The sequence below is a fragment of the Pteropus vampyrus genome, unplaced genomic scaffold (genome assembly GCF_000151845.1).
Source record: "Pteropus vampyrus isolate Shadow unplaced genomic scaffold, Pvam_2.0 Scaffold21, whole genome shotgun sequence".
NCBI lineage: Eukaryota > Metazoa > Chordata > Mammalia > Chiroptera > Pteropodidae > Pteropus > Pteropus vampyrus.
Window position 1 is genome coordinate 375,261 of NW_011888802.1, and position 17,960 is coordinate 393,220.

At 37.4% G+C, this 17,960-nt stretch overlaps 1 pseudogene; it reads left to right on the forward strand.

Moving 5' to 3' along the window:
* Positions 1-8,863: 8,863 nt before the first annotated feature.
* On the forward strand, positions 8,864-8,982 carry LOC111736732 (annotated as a pseudogene).
* Positions 8,983-17,960: the final 8,978 nt, after the last annotated feature.

A 17,960-nucleotide genomic window follows, 5' to 3' on the forward strand; every position in this document is an offset into this window, starting at 1 on the left:
GCGTTAACTGATTTCCAATTATAAATTCCTGAAAGTAGAAAATATAAAATAATGAGTAACAGATGTTGCTCTAAAGAAACAGTCAGTCCAGTTAAGGACAAAAAATTTCCCCCTTGTCAAAACATTTAGAAAGCAACACAATGCACCTGAGCAGTGAGGTATAGACAGGATATCAAAAATTGTTAATAATGACAATTTATTAACAATTTATTAATGGGCAATGCAGGCTCAGAAAAGTGAGTTACTGCCATGAGCAGCACCATTAGAGAAGTCCCCACAGAGCAAGCAAGAGAGAGCAGAATTTTAAAGGATGGGCAAGATGTAGATGAAGAGCTGAGTAGTGAGAAGTCATTCCAAGAGAACAGGAGAACTTCTGACTCCTACAGCTCTCTAGTCAGTGTAGTTGGCTTATTCGGATCAAAGAATGCCAGGATACATGCAGCTGTCCATTCTTGCCTATTAATTTTTGCCAATTCTTCATGTACAAATTCAAAGAGGGTTTGCATAGAGGAATGGAAAAAAGTAATACCTAGAGGATCTACTAAAGCCAGTACTCCTGAATTCTGAGTTATTCTGTGGCCCAGATAATGAAATTTGTTTGCTGAAGCCTTCAGAAATAGTTCAGAAAAGCACTGTCTTCTGAAAGTTCAGCTTGATCTTTCTGACTGTGTAGAATTTGACAAAAAAACCTTTCTACTCTCAAATGGTCTTTGGTTTATGAACATTTGGAGAAGGGACAGAATAATGCAGTTCTGTTCTTGTGAAATAAACATTTATTTGAAAGTTCAGAATAATTTAAGGTCCAGACCCTCATACACTTTTGATATCTGCAAACACATTTGCATAAATTGGCATAATTCATTTCACTCTAAAAGAGTGCCCATTTCCTTACTTTATACAGTATGGTTTTCCAAACACACACTAGTTACATGAAGACACAGAAATTGACTAGCTCATTTGTGAGTTAAAAAAAAATGAAAAATAAAGGGATTCCATCATAGACTTTTTTTTTTTTACACAGTTAACTGGACTGCTCATGTGTCTGCCTGAAGAAAAAACATTCTTTTATTTGCTCCGTTTGTGGGAAGTTTATTGAGAGAAAGGAGTGAGACCTCAGTATGATGGTCCTTCAACAAGGCCCAAAAAAACTTTGACATTTTAGGCTCCTGGCTACTCATAAGAAGGTTTCCTCTTCATCCTGTGCCTCAGCTTTTAGGCCATGGGCATGTGAGTTCTCTCAACTCTGTGGCTGATTTCTCTTTTTCTATCTCTGTGGCTATCACCTCTCAACTCCGTCAGATAAGTTCTGAAAGCCAGCCTCAGGTAACTAGCCTCCTTTGTCTAGGACACTTGAAATTTCCCTTCCTAGTGACAGAATTCTTTAAGATAGTTCCAGAAGGTGGAATAAGATCCCAGGGACACCTTCAGCCACATGATTCCCCCATCTCTCAATGGGAATAGAAGTAGCTGAGGATATAAATCCACTTCAGACAGACTTATGACTCATATGGACTTGGACCAAAAAGCAAAAAAATTTGAGAAACCCAGGTCCTGACAGAAAAGCATCCAGAAAGGCGACCAAATTATGGTGAAAAAGAAGAATATGCATACAAGAATTCAAAGAAAGGGAGAACTGTTGGTACAATGAGGCAAAAGGGAAGTAGAATTGGCCAGAATGTGAAAATATGGAACTAAAACTCTGATCATCTTTAACATTTCTTCTTTACAGCATTAACAAGTAAGAGTAGAGAACTCTCAGCCCAACGCCCCATCTTTACTCTTGGTCTCCTGCCTGCCTCACAATCCCCTTCTGCTTGGACTATGCCTTGACTCTGTCCCACTCTCCAAACCATTTTTTTCATCACTTCTGCCACAGCCACTTCTTGGGCATCAGCTGACTGACTATTTCTTCCCATTTATCACCTGGAGATACTTGGAGACTTTGGGCCAGAGCTGGTGATAGAGAAGGCACGCGAGAGTCTCCTCAAAGAAGAAATCTGCCTCAGCAATGTTGGCAGAAGCCAAATAGAGAAAAGTCCATGTTGGAAAGACATAATCTCCCTTTCTATATTTATATTTTATTTATTCTCATTCCAAGGGCCAAAGTGCCACTACCTTTGTATCTATCTCACAATCCCTTCTGTGTCTCTGAAACAGTCACTGTTACTGCTCATAGTATTCATAAAGGAGAAAATGCAGAGGACTTGCAGCTCAAAAAGACAGAGGAAAACCAGAGCTGAGACTCACATGAGGAGGCAGGAGAGAAATGTGACTTGAGCAGAGATACTATTTAAAGCAGAGTAGCAAGGTGTGAATCGAAGAAAATGAAGAACTGAGAAATTGGTGGAATATAGAAGGTAAATACAGAAAGGAGGATTCTAGCTAAATAAAATTTGCTTAGACCTTTTAATGCTCAGAGTATTATAGATGATGCAAAGTTCCGTAAAATATTTCCCAGGATTTCCATTCTATGTGGTATAAATAAATGTACACACTAAAAACTGTAATGTGGGGCAGAATGAAATACTATGAAAACAATATCCACAGAGGATTCATAAAATAGAAAAGGGACATGAATTCTCACATCCAGAAAAATCTCACAAGGAGTAGTACTTTGACCTGGACCATGTGCAGAGAGGGCTAAAATACATGAAAATGATGTTGGAAATGATAGGGAAAGACTTTCCAGGTGGAGAGTGCAGGATGAGCAATGCAATGGAGATTCTGGGAAAAGACATTGGGTAGCAACTGCCCCATACCTCTCATTCACTCATATGCATTCATTCAGTGAACATGCATTGGATGCCCAATTTGTGTCAGAGCCTGCACTAGGCACAGGAGAAATAAAGTGAATTCAGCTTGGTCACTGCAATAAGCCTTTCCAACATCACTAAAATTGGGGTGCGGGGAGGGGATTCTAAAAAGCTGTGAATGCCAAGCAAGAAACCTGAATTTTTTTATGTTTCCTATAATTATGTCCCATTCCCTGATGTGAGAAAAGGCATTATCAAACATGTGTTTTGATAAAGTAACTCTGGCAAAAATACAAAGCAAATGAGTTCTTGAAAAACTTTGATGAGTGTGATAGTTTAAGGAGCAAAAGAAAGCTCAGCCCTATTTCATTTATAGAGTCCAAATGGTCAGAAGCTAGTGTAGGCAAAATAAACTTTACTGAATACCAGGATATTTCAGCCTAAGTCTTCTTCATCTTTTCAGGCACACAGACAGACAACTTGTCCCTACCCATCATCATAATTTGCGACCTCAATGCTCATTAGTAAGCCCCTGCGGAGTTACGAAGCAATTTCTGAGTTAGTACACCATCAAATCCATGATAAGTCTGGGCTACATGATGGCTAAGGCATGACTGGTGGACCGAGAAAGTCTATCAGCCAATGATTCTGCTGAGTCTGGGCTGTAAGGATGGACTGAGGTGGTTTCTCAAAACAATGATGCCGCCAACACCACGCCAGCTCCCCAACCCGGGCTTTGAAGTTTCCCTAGGATATTCTCCTCCTCTCTATAGATCTGGCCAAAGTGGCTTATTTAAATACATTTAGCCTTCAACTATAGCTGTTTTATTCTAATTCTGTAACCAAGAAATATGAGAACATCTTCATTTTTCGTTATAATCTATCATGATGTTATAAAAATCACCTATCGTCTTTTAATACCATCATTAAGTATTCGCATCAGTTTTCACTTCTCCAGAGATAATAATTCCACATTTTATTGCTGTTCTTCATCAGCACTATTTAAAAATCTTAGCACCAGCCTTTTTATTTTCCTCCAAAAATCTGGATGTCTGCAGCCTATTCATTCTCTCTTTGGAACATATATGTTACCCTTAGGTGGTCCACTTGATTAGAGTCAGGAAATCATGGCTTTAATCCTGAATCTGGCACAAATTGGTGGGGGCGGGGGGAGAAGGAAAGTTATTTAAACACATTGTCTTGTAATTTTTCTAGTGATAAAATAAGGAAGAGAAAAATTCCTGCCTCTCAAGGGGACACAAAGATTACATATAAGGAATAATAATAATGTACTAATGGTACAGGAAATAGACTTCAGGCACCCTTTTGCTCTTCCTTACATAAGCTATCACTCCAACTTTCTCTCCACCAGCCAGAAAAAGAAGTCTTCATCCTTTTGTGCTTTTGACAAAATATTTGGTTATTACCTACGGTGTACCAAGCATTGTTCTAGACAATAGAGATATTGTATCTTTCATGGTTATGGGGAAAAGGTTGGATAATGATAGGTTGTACATTATAATCATGATTGTTGTTTTTGTCATAAGATCAATTATGTTAAAAGTAAAAAGATATTAACTTCGAGCGTGTTCAAATATATTATCTCTATTTGAAAACTATTGCAAAGGAAATCTCCATCTTGCCCATGCTAATTTCAAAAGAAATAATTTTTATATTTTGTATAAACTATAATACACACATTTTGTTGAATGTTCATCTTTTCTGTACTCCATTCAGGGTTGAAATTTTTTTAAAAAAATAGAGGAGGAAAGGAGAGAAAAGAAAGTGAACATTTATTGAGTGCCAAAATTATTCTAAGTGCTTTTACATCCAGAATCTAATATATGCCCCTCACATCTTATCTTAGAATGTGCTGGATCCCCCAACTATTTCCTCTGCCCCAAGGTCTATGGTGGATCAATGACTGTGTGATCCTTTCTTCTTCTGCAACTTAAGTACCTTGACATGATTTTCCCGTTGAATTCAGTGGAGGGAGGATTCCATAATATACAGCTGGCACCACGCATGTATTTCCCGGTGGACTTGAGGTCTGTAGTTTCCCAGAGATGCCAAATAAAGTACAAGAACTGACATTTTACCTCTTTTAATACTGGGATGTTTTTCTGGGCTCCATCCTGTTCCCTCTAACTTCTTAACATGTAGATCTTTCACTCTGTTCTCCCAGAACTTGAGTCTGTTGTAGTTAATTCTAGAATAGAATGGATTAATATTTTGGCTGTCTCAACCAAGGTCTAAGATTTCCAAAGTACCCAAAGGACTTAATTAGAAGCTATTTTCACTTTGTATATAGTCTAGAGGCATAGGATCTCATAACAGTATTATGGGTGGCCCTGGAATGAACATTTTTCCTGAATATAATTGCCATTTATAGAATGGCATGTAGATCATTGCTTTAATGTTCAATGACTCTTAACTTGGGGGAAATGGATCCCAGACGTTTTTTTTCCCCTTAGTTCTTAAGAATGATCATAATCACTACAGTCTTTCCACTGGCCAGTGTCTGCAGAGAACGCCAAAGAAGTTCTTCAATTTTTTATGTCTTCGGAAATTATTTAATTATCACTTACTATGTGCCAGACACTGTTTTAGGCACTGGGGATAAAGCGGGTAATAAGTTAAGACACTAAGGTCTTTGCCTTCGTGAAACATTCTTATTAATAGAAGAAGACATAAAAGAAACAAAACCTAATAAATAGTTTCAGATACTGATAAATGTTGTGATGTATATCCTCTATCTATATGAGAAGTGGAAGGGAGTAACTAAGAAGGCTAATGTCAGTAAGGTCTGTCTGTGGAGGTAATAACTGAGAAGGAACCATTAGGGAAAAAAATCTGGGAAAGAAATTTCTAGGCAGAAAAAAACTATACATACTAAAGTTCTGAGGCAAGAGCAAGTTTGTCCAAGGCACGAAGACAAAAATAAACAACATACAAAATCTGAGAGGTAAGCAGGACATAGATCGAAGAGGACTCATAGGCCTTGATAAGATATATGAATTTTATTCTAAGTGTGAAAGTAAACGAATGGAGAGTTTTTAAGCAAATACTTCTATTAATATGATTTACAATTGAAAAAGTCGCTGTAGCTATTGTGTGGAAAATGGTCTGCAGGGGACAAGAGTGGTGTATATAGAAAAGTGAGTGGTGGTCCAGGCAAGATCTGGTAGCAACCTGACCTAGAGTGGTGGCAGGAGAGATGGAATTTAATAAGCTAACTTGGGATATATTTTGGGGCTTAGAACAGGTAAGATTACTAATAACTTGAATGCTGGAAGAGAGAAAGAAAGTAACTGAGGATGACAATAGTCCTAGTAAAATTATGACGAAAGTTACTGATGGAGCTGAACAATAACTTAGGCGAGTCACATTCCTGGGATGAGGCCTCTTTACTCTGGGCTTGTACAGCAAATAGTTCATTATTCAGAGATGACACTTATCCTGTGGTGTGGTGATAATACCTATCTCCCCCACTTGGCTGAAGTTCCCAGGAAATAAGGACCATGTCTTATTTGTCTTCATAAAACAATTGAGTTAATAAATCAATGACTGAATGAATGAATACGGAAGATTTACCCCTACCTCTCAGATAAATGTATCTTTCTTCTCTTCAGGCAATTGCATAGGCAAATGATACATAAGCCAAAATTTTTTTGCTGCTGTGGGATACAGAGTGATGTATACATCTTCCTCACTTGGGAGGTTTCAAATATAGATAGCTCCCACATGTAGAATGAAAGAAGCTGGACCACAGAAAACTGTTTTTTCATACCATGTACTTTCTCACAACTCTCCAGACAAGAAGTCTTTGCCCAGCTTGTGCTTTTGATAGTGTTTCTGCTTTGATTGGAAATGAAGGCAACAGAGAGCTGATAACAGTCATTATTATACGTAGTGTCTGCAAAGCATTTAGCACAGACCTGGCTCAGGTGTATAATAAATAGAAACTATTATTATTTAAAAAATGATCATCACTAGCTTCAACTGATATTCAATACTGCTTTCTGATTTTAATATTTTAAAGGTGTTTGTCCTTTATTCTAAAACATTCTATTGAGGAGAAACTTTCAATGTATGGCTCTAATATGATTAAAAAATCATATTGTGGCCAGAGAATACAGCACGAGCGAGTTGGTCGCAGATCTAGGAAGTGGTTCATTGTGTTGCCCTTCATTGAGTACTCACCATGTGTCACATACTATGCTCTGTGCCAAAGATAAATGGGTATGACACACTTCTCGCCCTCGAGAGTCTCCCAATCTAGGAAGAGAAATAGAAATGTAATACAATACAATACAAACTAACACTAATTGCCTGCACCAGAATGCAGACTGGAAAAGAGTGTGATTAATTATGTCTTATGGTGGGTGGTGGAAGGAGAAAGGCTACACAAAGAAGGTAAAACTTGAGAAGGATTTTGAAGTATGACCAAGAGGTAGAGTGGTCTGCTGGAGGGAAATAGCATATGCCATCAATTTATTTGAGAAATACTTGGGCCAATGTTCCCATACACTTTAATAATGTTGGTATTATTATTACCAAAATAGAATTTGATTTTCATTCAACAATGTAGATTGGAGTACCAATACTAATATATGAGATTTTCAAGAGTACTCGTTGTACTGGATTTTAAGAGATGTTATTGGAAAATAAATTCTCTGGTCAAAAACATTTAGTAAATGCTACATTTACCAAAATTGAATAGCTTTCATAAATACAATACCACGTAGAGCCCTTAATATGTTAATAGGTTAAATGAATAGCTCAGAGCGAGAAATAGTATGTAGCATTTCCAAGCATATTTGATCGTAGAATTCTTTTTACCACTGATATTCCAGGAATAATGTTCTGAAAAACAGACTTTTAGAAGATAATAGAACCAAGCAATTTGCTTGCTTATAATTGAAATTAACTTCTAGCCTTTTTGAACCTCAATGTGGTTGCCTTAAAAAATAGATCTGGTAGCAATTTCCTTCAACCTTCTTTACACAGTTGTCATAACCACCATTTGCTCTGTGACTGAACAGATACATCAAGGAAAGAGGCCAGGTGGCATTTCCCCCCAGATGAGCAGTCTAGACCTGTGTATTAGTTTGTTAGGACTGTCACAATGAAGTACCATACACTGGATGACTTAAACAACAGAAATTCATTCTCTCACTGTGCTGGAGGATAAAAGTTCAAGATCGGGTGTTGGCAGAATAGGTTTCTTCTGAAGCCTCTCTCCTTGGCTTTATACAGCCACCTTCTCTCTGTATCTTGGCCTTCCCTCTGCGCATGTATGTGTCCTAATCTCTTCTTATAAGGACATGGCTCATATTGAATTAGAGCCTACCTCAGTGACCTTATTTTAACTTGATCTGTCACATTCTCAGTCATATTCTTAAGTACTAGGTGTTACACTTCAACATATGAACTGGGGAAGGGGGACACAATTAAGCCCATAACACCCTGGTCCATAGGTTTGCAGAACTTCAAACTCAAGATCTCTAATTACTCAAAGTTGATCAATACTAATCAAATGTATAAGAGAGGAATAAAATATAAAGAAAGCTATATCCATTTATTCAACCAGTGTTGGGCTTGATTTTGTACCATCTTCCTTGTGCTAGACACTGAGATACAGAGTTGGTAAATGGTGAATGTGGAAGGGCTATTATGTCATCTCCACTAGGAACATCAATTAGCTGGACCATGCACCCTCTTCATTGAGAATCTTGAAAACATAATGACATGTTAACATCCATCTTTCTGGGCTTCAAACCCACATCTGACTTTTAGTTAACCTATTATTCTTCAGCAAGCCAACGTTCATACTTTCTAGTAACTTTCATAAGGCTTGGTTATTTCTCCAATCTCACATGTTAAAATGCATCTTTTAGGGCAAAATACTTATAGAGATCTTCATTCAAAATCTTTTTGTTGATTTTTTTTACTACTTCAATTCGTAGAAGGTGGCCATTTTCTATAATCCTAAATTGTAGTTATGTTTTATTATCGTTACCTACATACTATCTATAATATTTATTTGCCAAAAAAAAGTAATTCATGTGATAGATGTTGTTAGGAACTGAGTGATAATAGTTAGATTTGTCTATGGCCATGCCACCCTGAACAAGCCCAATCCCGTCTGATCTCAGAAGTTAAGCAGGGTCCGGCCTGGTTAGTGCTTGGATGGGAGACCACCTAGGGAGACCAGGTGCCATAGGCATAAAAAATAAAAAATAAATAAAAAATAAATAAAAGATAAGGGATTGTAAAGTGACAAGATCTTTGCAATTTGTGAGGTCAATCAAGAGTTGCCTCACTTAAAAAAAAAAAACTGTCAGATTTGTCTAGTGCTATTAAACTAACCATCCTAAGATCAATCAGGCTTTTTAAAAATTTATTTCTTATTGAGACCGAGTATTCAGAAATCACCTAGCATTTAGCTATTTTGACAACGGAGAAAAAAATGAACCAAAATGGTTAAGGAATAAGTAATATATTTGGTCATATCCTATTCTTCATACTTTAAAAGCTCAGTTTTATTTGGAACCCTCCGTATGCTTTGTACCTGTACTACGTGTGTCCATCATGAACCCCATAGAGTAGGGTGACCAACCATCGTGATTTTCCTGGGATCGAGAGGTTCCATGAGATGAGAACTTTCATTACGAAAACTGAGAGAGTCCTGGAGAAACTAGGAAGAATTGAGCACTCTGGAAAGGCACAAATAAATATATTGAATACAAATCCCAGGGACTTAAAAGGAATTCTCCAAATGCTTTCCAGCTCCCACTCCCTCTTGTCTTCCTCTTTCTCTTTTCAGCCTTCATGACATAGCTCAACTGTCACTTTCTCTTTAAGCTTTTCCTATTGGTTTCCCCCTCCCAATCACAGAGTTAATTGCCCTTTAAGGCCTCACAGCACTTCATCATGTATTCCCTGACTAATGCTAATTATCTACTTGCTCGGTTCCCCTTCACTAGGCGAGATTCTCAGTGGAACTGACTATACCTTACTCATAGTACTAACCTCAGTACCTGCCCAGTTTTCGACATTTAGTAATAAGTGTTTACCTGAATAAATAGATAAATAAGAAAAGCATTTTCCTAAACATGTAAGTTTATTAAAATCATAAAATTTAGGATTAAAAAGATCCTATAGATAATCCGGTCCAGCTACTCATTGTGATTTGGAATCAGTAGACCTGGAGCCAGAAGACTTTCCCTTATTATCTACATCCCTGAACAAGTAACTAAACCAGTTTGAGTCCATTTGCTTATCTGTGCAAGAGACGTCATACCAATTTTTCTTCAAGATGTTAGCTAGATTAAATAAAATGTTTGTAAGAAAAAGTTTAGAAACCTGAGAATACTAAACAAGTGTCAGGTATTATTATTAATAGTATTAATACTACTATATTATTATTCAGTGAAGAAGAAAAATTGCTATTGTAAGCCTCTACAAAATCTCCTCTAACTGACCATGCATCTTCTTCTAGAACTTAATCTTTCCGAATGAGGAATTTATCCTGTTCTCTCAACTGTTTATCATGTAACAATTTCATATTTTATTACCACCTCTTTCGCTCTTCTCTAAATAGCAGCTAGTCTGTTTGGGTCTCTTAGGCCCAGAATTGAGCACAATAGTCCCGACGGGCTATGAACAGCAATACCTTCTCCTAGATTCTAGACTCCATACATCTGTTAATTAAACCTAGGCACCCTTTAGCTGTTTTAGTGGAAGTCACATCATACTACTGGTCTACATTGAGCCTTGATTAAAAAAAGTAACATAATTCTTCCCATTCATTTTTTCCTTCTTTTTTGTTTGTTTGTTTTTTGTTTTGTTACTTTGACATTCTCTGACACCCAAAGGAAGAGACCCTTGAGCTGCCTTTTCTGTTCTTGGGAGATTATAGAACTAATGAATGGAAAAGGGTGCAAAAAATATAACAGCAGCTTTTTGCCTTTTTTTTTCAGGCCAAGAGTAGAAACTGAATAAATATATATTCTTTGCATTTTCCACTTACGATTGGCGACACCAAGTTTCACTTCCTCACATGCTTGTTTTAAATGTACAATTTTATCTGGCTTTAGGTTTGGAACACTCAGTAATGCTTTGATGTACTGAGACACAGTTCTCACTGAAAGAGCTTTTATTAAGTGGACAGCTAGGGTGTCACAGGCAAGATATTTGCACAGTACATTAATTTATAGAGGAAAAGGTTTCTGTGTAACTTAACCAGCTGAACAGCTATTTCCACTTTACCTGAATAAAGTATTTTCATGTTTTATCACACTAGTTTGCAACTGCAAAAGCTTCACCCAGTTTTTAAGAGTAGCTATGAACTGTCAGGATACATTATTTGGAATGAGGCCTGACAGCTCAAGGCTTGCAAGTAAAATACATTTTATTGTTTAAAAGCATTTCTCTACTACCTCACTTCCATCCCCCACCGCGAGCCCCACCTATCCCATAGACCTTCACAGGCTCCCCTCTCCTGACTCCGAATGAGATTCACTACAAACATTTTGAAATGATTCAGTCCTCACTAAATGACACTGCATGAAGGAAAATCCTAGAGGGGAGTTTTCTTTTCTTATTCAAAATGAATAATGAGAAAGAGCGCAGAGTAGTTTTGTATGTGTAAAAGGAACAGATCACATGGGAGACGGTGTGCATGCTGTAGTGTTGGAAGCAAAAAAAAATTTAAAAAAAAATTCTTTTAATTCCTATCCAGTTAATATCCTGAGAAAGACTATTATGTATGCACCCTTGGTGTCTGGAATTTCCTTAAAACATCTAACCTAATAGTGCATCAGGGAAAAAAAAGCATAGCGAAATCCTTTTCTTACAATACTTCCTCATGGAACCTTCTAGTCTTTGAAGCAATCTCAATCAGGTCCCAATTCTGGTGTTTTGGTCTTTGATAGAATTTTGTTTGCCAGAGAAGAGTTTTTCTGGGATCTCTGAAATCACCTTAAAGTTCATACACACCCTTCAGTTCTCCCTTCCATATTTTGGAGGTTGATATTCTAAGGAACATCAGGAGAGGAGTCATGTTGGCCAATGGGCACTCTTCTCCAGAAGTTTATGGCTACCTTTTTCTTACCAGAGTTACATCATGATTGAAGAGAGGCAGGCTTCTTTTCAGAGCATACACTGCTGAAGAGAACAAACTGGGAAAAAATTAACTCACAAATGAAAATCTTTTGTTGTTAATGATATTCTATAATAGAAGCCTAATCTCCTACGTACATTATCATCTGGCAAACTAGTTACACATTTAATAAGGTTTTCCTGTATAAATTATAAATGAAATAAACAATTCTGTCACCATGGTGTGCAATGAATACACCACATGTTATATGTAAATATATTAGTCATCTGCCTTTTGTTTATGTGTCACTGAAATCCATTTTCTTTATGGTGTATTTTCTATTCCCTAGGGGTTCCAACTAAAGTCGTTTCAACCATACACATATCTGCCTTTAAAATGGAATTATGTTGTTATTGTCCTTTTCCTGCCCAGTTTTAATAACACCTGCTTTTGTGCCAGTTTCATTTACTGCTGCAAATTGTAATTCAACAGAGAACAACAACAAAAACAGCAAAAATCCCAACCACCCTAACAGCAAATGTGACTCCAGAAAGGAGCTGTGTGATATATTGGCACAATACAGAAAACATATTGAAACAATTTTTATTCTCATTATTTTTCCCCAAAATTAAATACGCCTCATAAAGCAAGTTTACATATTCTGCATGCTTCTCCCTCTCCCAGCTAAACTCAAACCCTTGGCTTTTAATGAGATAATTTTTTTAAAAACAGAGCCAACGGTTCAGCCTTTCTTTCAAGTGGTGGCATTTTTATTTTAAGCAGAGAAGCATAAATGCATGAAGGATGCAAATGTGGGCTCTTTCAATGGCTCACCACAGTGTGACAGCTGTAGATGGGATCAAGACAAAAGCGGTGACTGCTCCAAGAAAATGATGGCTTAGGCATCTCCAGCCCAATCAATAATCTGGCATGTTGAGGTCAATCACTGCATGGTCATATTCAGTCTGAGCCAGTCAAAGATTATTAGTTTGACACCCAGAGGCTATTTCTTTCTGCTGCGGATGGAGAGAGAGCCTGTGTGTGTCTTTTCAGAACCAAATGGAGAAAGTCTAACTATTTATAACAACGGAAGCACTGGCACAGGATTTTCAGAGAAATTCCATATTTGTTAGGAGTAATAACCTACAATATTCTCCAGGCGGAGTAATTCTTCTTCGGAAATTGTCACCAAGCTCATTTTGTGTTTTATTCATTAAAAAAAAAAAAAAAGAAAGTGTTTTAAGCTCCTACTATGCTCCAGGCCCTCTCCTAGGACCTGAGGATACAATCAGAATAAGATAAACTTATGCTCCTAGAGAGCATAAGTTTCTCCTAAGGTGTTAATGCTCTAAATGTTCCCCGCAACTTTCCATTCCCATCCTTCTACATCTCCCGCTCAAATTTTCCACATCTGCTCTTGACAAAGAGAAGAGTGGCAGCTAGATCGTCCTTGCTTTAGATTATTTATCGTGAATAGTATCTGCATCTGGCCAAAGGGAATGGTTAAAACTGAGTTCCAGAAAGCATCTTAATGCTTTATAAACTACCAAGAGGGCAATAAAATTAACCAAAGGGAAGTTATTTCTAACTTGATGTGTTAGTTCCATCTCTGCAGCCCACCGCCTGTCTTTGGGACTCTAACAGGAAACAGTTTGCAGTGAGGAGACCTCCACAGGAATATACAGAATAAGGCTCTTGCCATCTGATATTTCACGGTCATATTTTACTGTTTCTCCTGGATGACATGCCATAGAGTGTTATAAATCTCAGTTTGTTTATATTCTATGTCTGTATTTGCACTTTGGTGATTATATTTGAATTCATGCAAGATCCTCTTTTTTTTTTAAGAACTCAAGCATAATCTTCTCATTAATCCTGTCCTGTTTGTCTGTTATTAATAGGCCACTGTACAATGTATTCTGCTGCAAAACTCCACCAGGCATGACTAATTCAGATAATTAATTTGCTAGAACATTAACACCATCAAATGAGCCTGCTAAACCGGTAAATTTAAAGTAAATTAAACTTAATTTGCAGGTTATTGCAATTAAGTCTGCCTTGTCTTTCTGAGGGATTTCAACATCCTCAGTATTTAAGAGGCAATCATAATGCATGCAAGTGGGCGGGCTTTTGGGCTAATTAACACAAGAGTCTAATCTGCTTTTCAATTAGGGTGGATGTTTATAATGTGCTGGTGACAGTGTTGCGATTCAGAACAGCATAACAGGAGTGCATGGCATAATTATAGCTGAAAAGAAAAGCTCATGCCGGGCCTTTTTAGGGGTTAATGAGACATTGGCAGCTTCCAGCTGAGGAGATCGAGCCAGTTTAGTGTGGCTTCAAGAGGAAACCACCCATAGGGGTTTCCTTTGAAGTGTCAAAAGGTCCCCTTGTTCTGGGTGGCTTATGTTTCATTTGTCTGAGTGGCATATCAAAAATTGATGAGCTGCCAGCAGCAGTCCCTATGACATTAATTCACCAATTGTGTTTCTAATAGTTTCATCCTTAAATAAATTTGGATGATGAGAATGGTAAGGAGAGTCAAGGTTCTGAAAACAATGAGGAGGGCCAGGCTGTCGCAAGGAGTTTATACAGCACAGATAAATGTAGAGGCAGCAAATGGTAAAGACACGCCTGACCTACTACACCCTGGGTTATTAGCTGGGGGAAGACAAAGATGTATTGTGCCTGTGCCTTCTGTTGAACAACAGTCACTCAAAACAGTAATAAAGACGTGGCATTCACTGGCGCTTGGTTGAAACTCTAACTGCACGGGAGAGGAATCTTAGACTGGAACTGCAGAAGACGAAGCTCCTCTGAAAGTGAGACAGACAGCTCCTCAGAAACTCTTAAATAAGTTACCTATACGCCGTAGCAGAGGCTGAGGGGAAATGGCTCAAGAGTAATGTTATGAGATAGTGCCTAGATCTGGGGTAAGGGAATAGATAGTATCGCCTTCATGTCTGCTAGTAAACACAAAGCCGTGGTGGTTTGAGCCTGAGTTTGAAACTGAGTGTGTTGCAGCATACTTGTGGAGCAACTCTCTTCCAGTACCATTGTAGGTACTGAAAGCATGCGCAGAAATTCTACTTCATGTATTTAGATGTTCTGTAGTTATACAATGAAGAAAAGAGAATTTGGAAATAGCTGTATCTGAGATGAAGACCATCTATGACATGCCCAAAAGTTATCTGGGTTGGAATGACCAGTGTCGCACTCTCAAATTGTTTCAGTGAGCAAATGAAAAGTAGAGATATCAAAACCCATGCAAAAATAAAGGTTCTTACCACCATGGGGCTATATATTTTTTTAAACAATACCAAATTATCTATGATGATTATAAAGAACATTCCAAAGGTGGCCCTTCTTTTGGTCTCCCAGTAACGTGAATGAAGTACATGATAGCTGGGCAAAACACCACCATTTCATAGATGTGAATGAAGCAATCAAATAATTTATTCGAGTTAACTTGAGGAAATATTAATCTAATCATCCAAGTGAATTTTAAAAATTTCCTAAACTAGATGTGTTATGTAGGCATAGCCAAAGTAAGTCATGGCAGATATTGCTGAATAAATTCATTCATTCATTTACTCTTTGAGCATATGTTATGTGCCAAACACTGCATACCGAGGCTAAGGCAATGAACAGAACAGATGATATTCCTCTATTCATGGAGATTACACATAGTAAACAGGAAACCATCAGTTATTGGTAAACTCAGTGATGACAATAAAGCAGGTTAATGTTATAGAAGAATCTCGAGCACTACTTTAAACTGTTTGTTTAAAGAAAGCTTTTGCAAGGAAGTGACACGTCAGCTGAGACCAAAATGAGACTGAAAGTTTTAAGTTAATGACCTAGTTTTTAGTTTCCAATGATCATTTTGGCTGATATCTGGAAAACAGAAGTAGAAGGGTGTGACAGTCTAAGAATGGAAGCAATGAGATCATTTAGAAGATTATTAATGTTATCCAGAAGCTATCACCCAGTCAGTCCAATCTCTTGGATTCAAAATATGATTTAGAGGTAGATTCCACAAGTCTTGCTGTACAGGACATTGAAATTTAAAATAAATTATTAGACATTTACATGGTAATGTCAAGTTGGAAGTTGGATATATGAGTCTGGAAATTAAAAGTGACACCAGAGCTAAAGATATAGAATAGTGAGGAGTCATCCTGAAATTGGTATTCAAAAACATGGACTGGCTGATTGCCCCTGATAGAGTATTACGTGTAAAGTAGAGAAGGAGTCCCAGGATAAAGTTACACAGAAAGGGAGACGCTCACAAAAGAGACAGAGCCGAATGACCACTAAGGTAGGAAACAAACAAATAAACGTGGATATGAAGGAGGGTGATACTGGAAACAACAGAAAACGTTTCAAGGGAGAGGGAACAGTCAGCTGTATTGAATTCTAATGTGAAGTTGCATAAGATGAAAAGAGACAAATGTTCATTGGATTTAGCATCCTGGAGGTCAATAGTGACCTTGACGGGAGCCATTTTAATAATGTGTGGGGCCAGAAGGAAGCCTGGTTGGGGCCTGTTGAGGAAAGAATGTGAGATGAAGAAGTTTGATTGTGAAAAAAATGGAATTGTGGCCTAAGTGGGAATATGAGAGCCAAGAAGATAGTTTTAAATATGGGAGAGAGCATGTGTGCATGCTGATAGCAATGATCCAGGAAAGAGAGAAACATTAATTATAGAAGGGGGCAAGGGGAGGGCATGAGATCCAGTGCACACAAGGAAGGCCTGGCCTTTGTTGAATGTGGAAGCCCTTCTACTCGACAACTAAAGGAGAGTCGTGCCTGGCATATTTCACTCAGCCTAATGTCCTCAAGGTTCATGCATTCTGTTGCATGTTACAGACTTTCCTTCTTTTTAAAGGCTGAATAATATTTCATTGTGTATGTATATATATAGCATTTTCTTTATCCATTCATCTGCTGATGGACATTTAGGTTGTTTCAACATCATGGCTATTGTGAATAGTGCTACAATAAACATAGGAGTGCTAATATATCTTCAAGATCTTGATTTCAATTAGTTTGAATAAATACCCAGAAGTCACATTGCTGTATCATTTAGTAGTTCTATTTTTAATTTTTTGAGCAAATTCTATTCTGTTTTTTATACACCTAGAGTTTGTTAAGAGGGTAGATTTCATGTTAAATATTCTAATGGCATAAAATAACAAAATAAAATAAAATAAATAATAAAATAAAATAAAATAAAATAAAATAAAATAAAATAAAACAAAGTAAAACAAAACAGGAGAATCCAAGTGTGGGGAGAGATGCAGGCAGGGGAGCTTGAGTGAAATAGTCATTAAGAACAAAAGCAACCAATATTAAATTAGGTCCAATTCATTGTTTAATTGCAAATATGTTTATTACAAGGTAACATATAGTCATTAAAGAAAAAAAAAATGGAAAATGCAGAAAAGCAAAAGGAAACCATCACCCATAACCTGCAGAATAAATAATACGATGGTCTAACAGCGAAGGAAATAAGGAACAGGGTGGGAGGTTTATTTCTCTAAGGAAATCCCACGATGAGACTTGAAAAAGAAGGTCTTTATCTGGCCTACAGGGATCTATATCCAGGATAAATAAAGAAAAAGTTCATTTGTACTGGATCTGTGACCAAAAGTTACCTGCGGGCTTATGATTTGTGTTAATCTCCATCATCCTCAGTATTTCTTAGGGGGTTCCTGTCTTAGTGGTCTGTCATAGAATGTGTTCTTGATTTAAGAACATTCTTAATTTCCTTAAGTTCCAAGCCCTCTTAAAATTATACTAAATATTATGTGAATAATATAGAGGTTTTCATTCTTTTTCAAGAAAGAAATTGTTATGTATATAATAAGATATTTTAGGGGATTTTTACTAATTTTTTTTGGCAAGGCTGCAATGGGGAGAACATGGCAGAAACTAGGGTGAGGCACGAGAAGTGCATAAGGCACAGCATTTAAGAAGGTGCTCACTCCTAGGGTGTGAAGGTGAGAGTGAGTGCTTTCTTAAATGTTGTGCCCTGGGCACAGCACCCACTTTGCCTTACCCTAGGCCTGCCCTGGTGACCAGTCTTGCTCATCCAT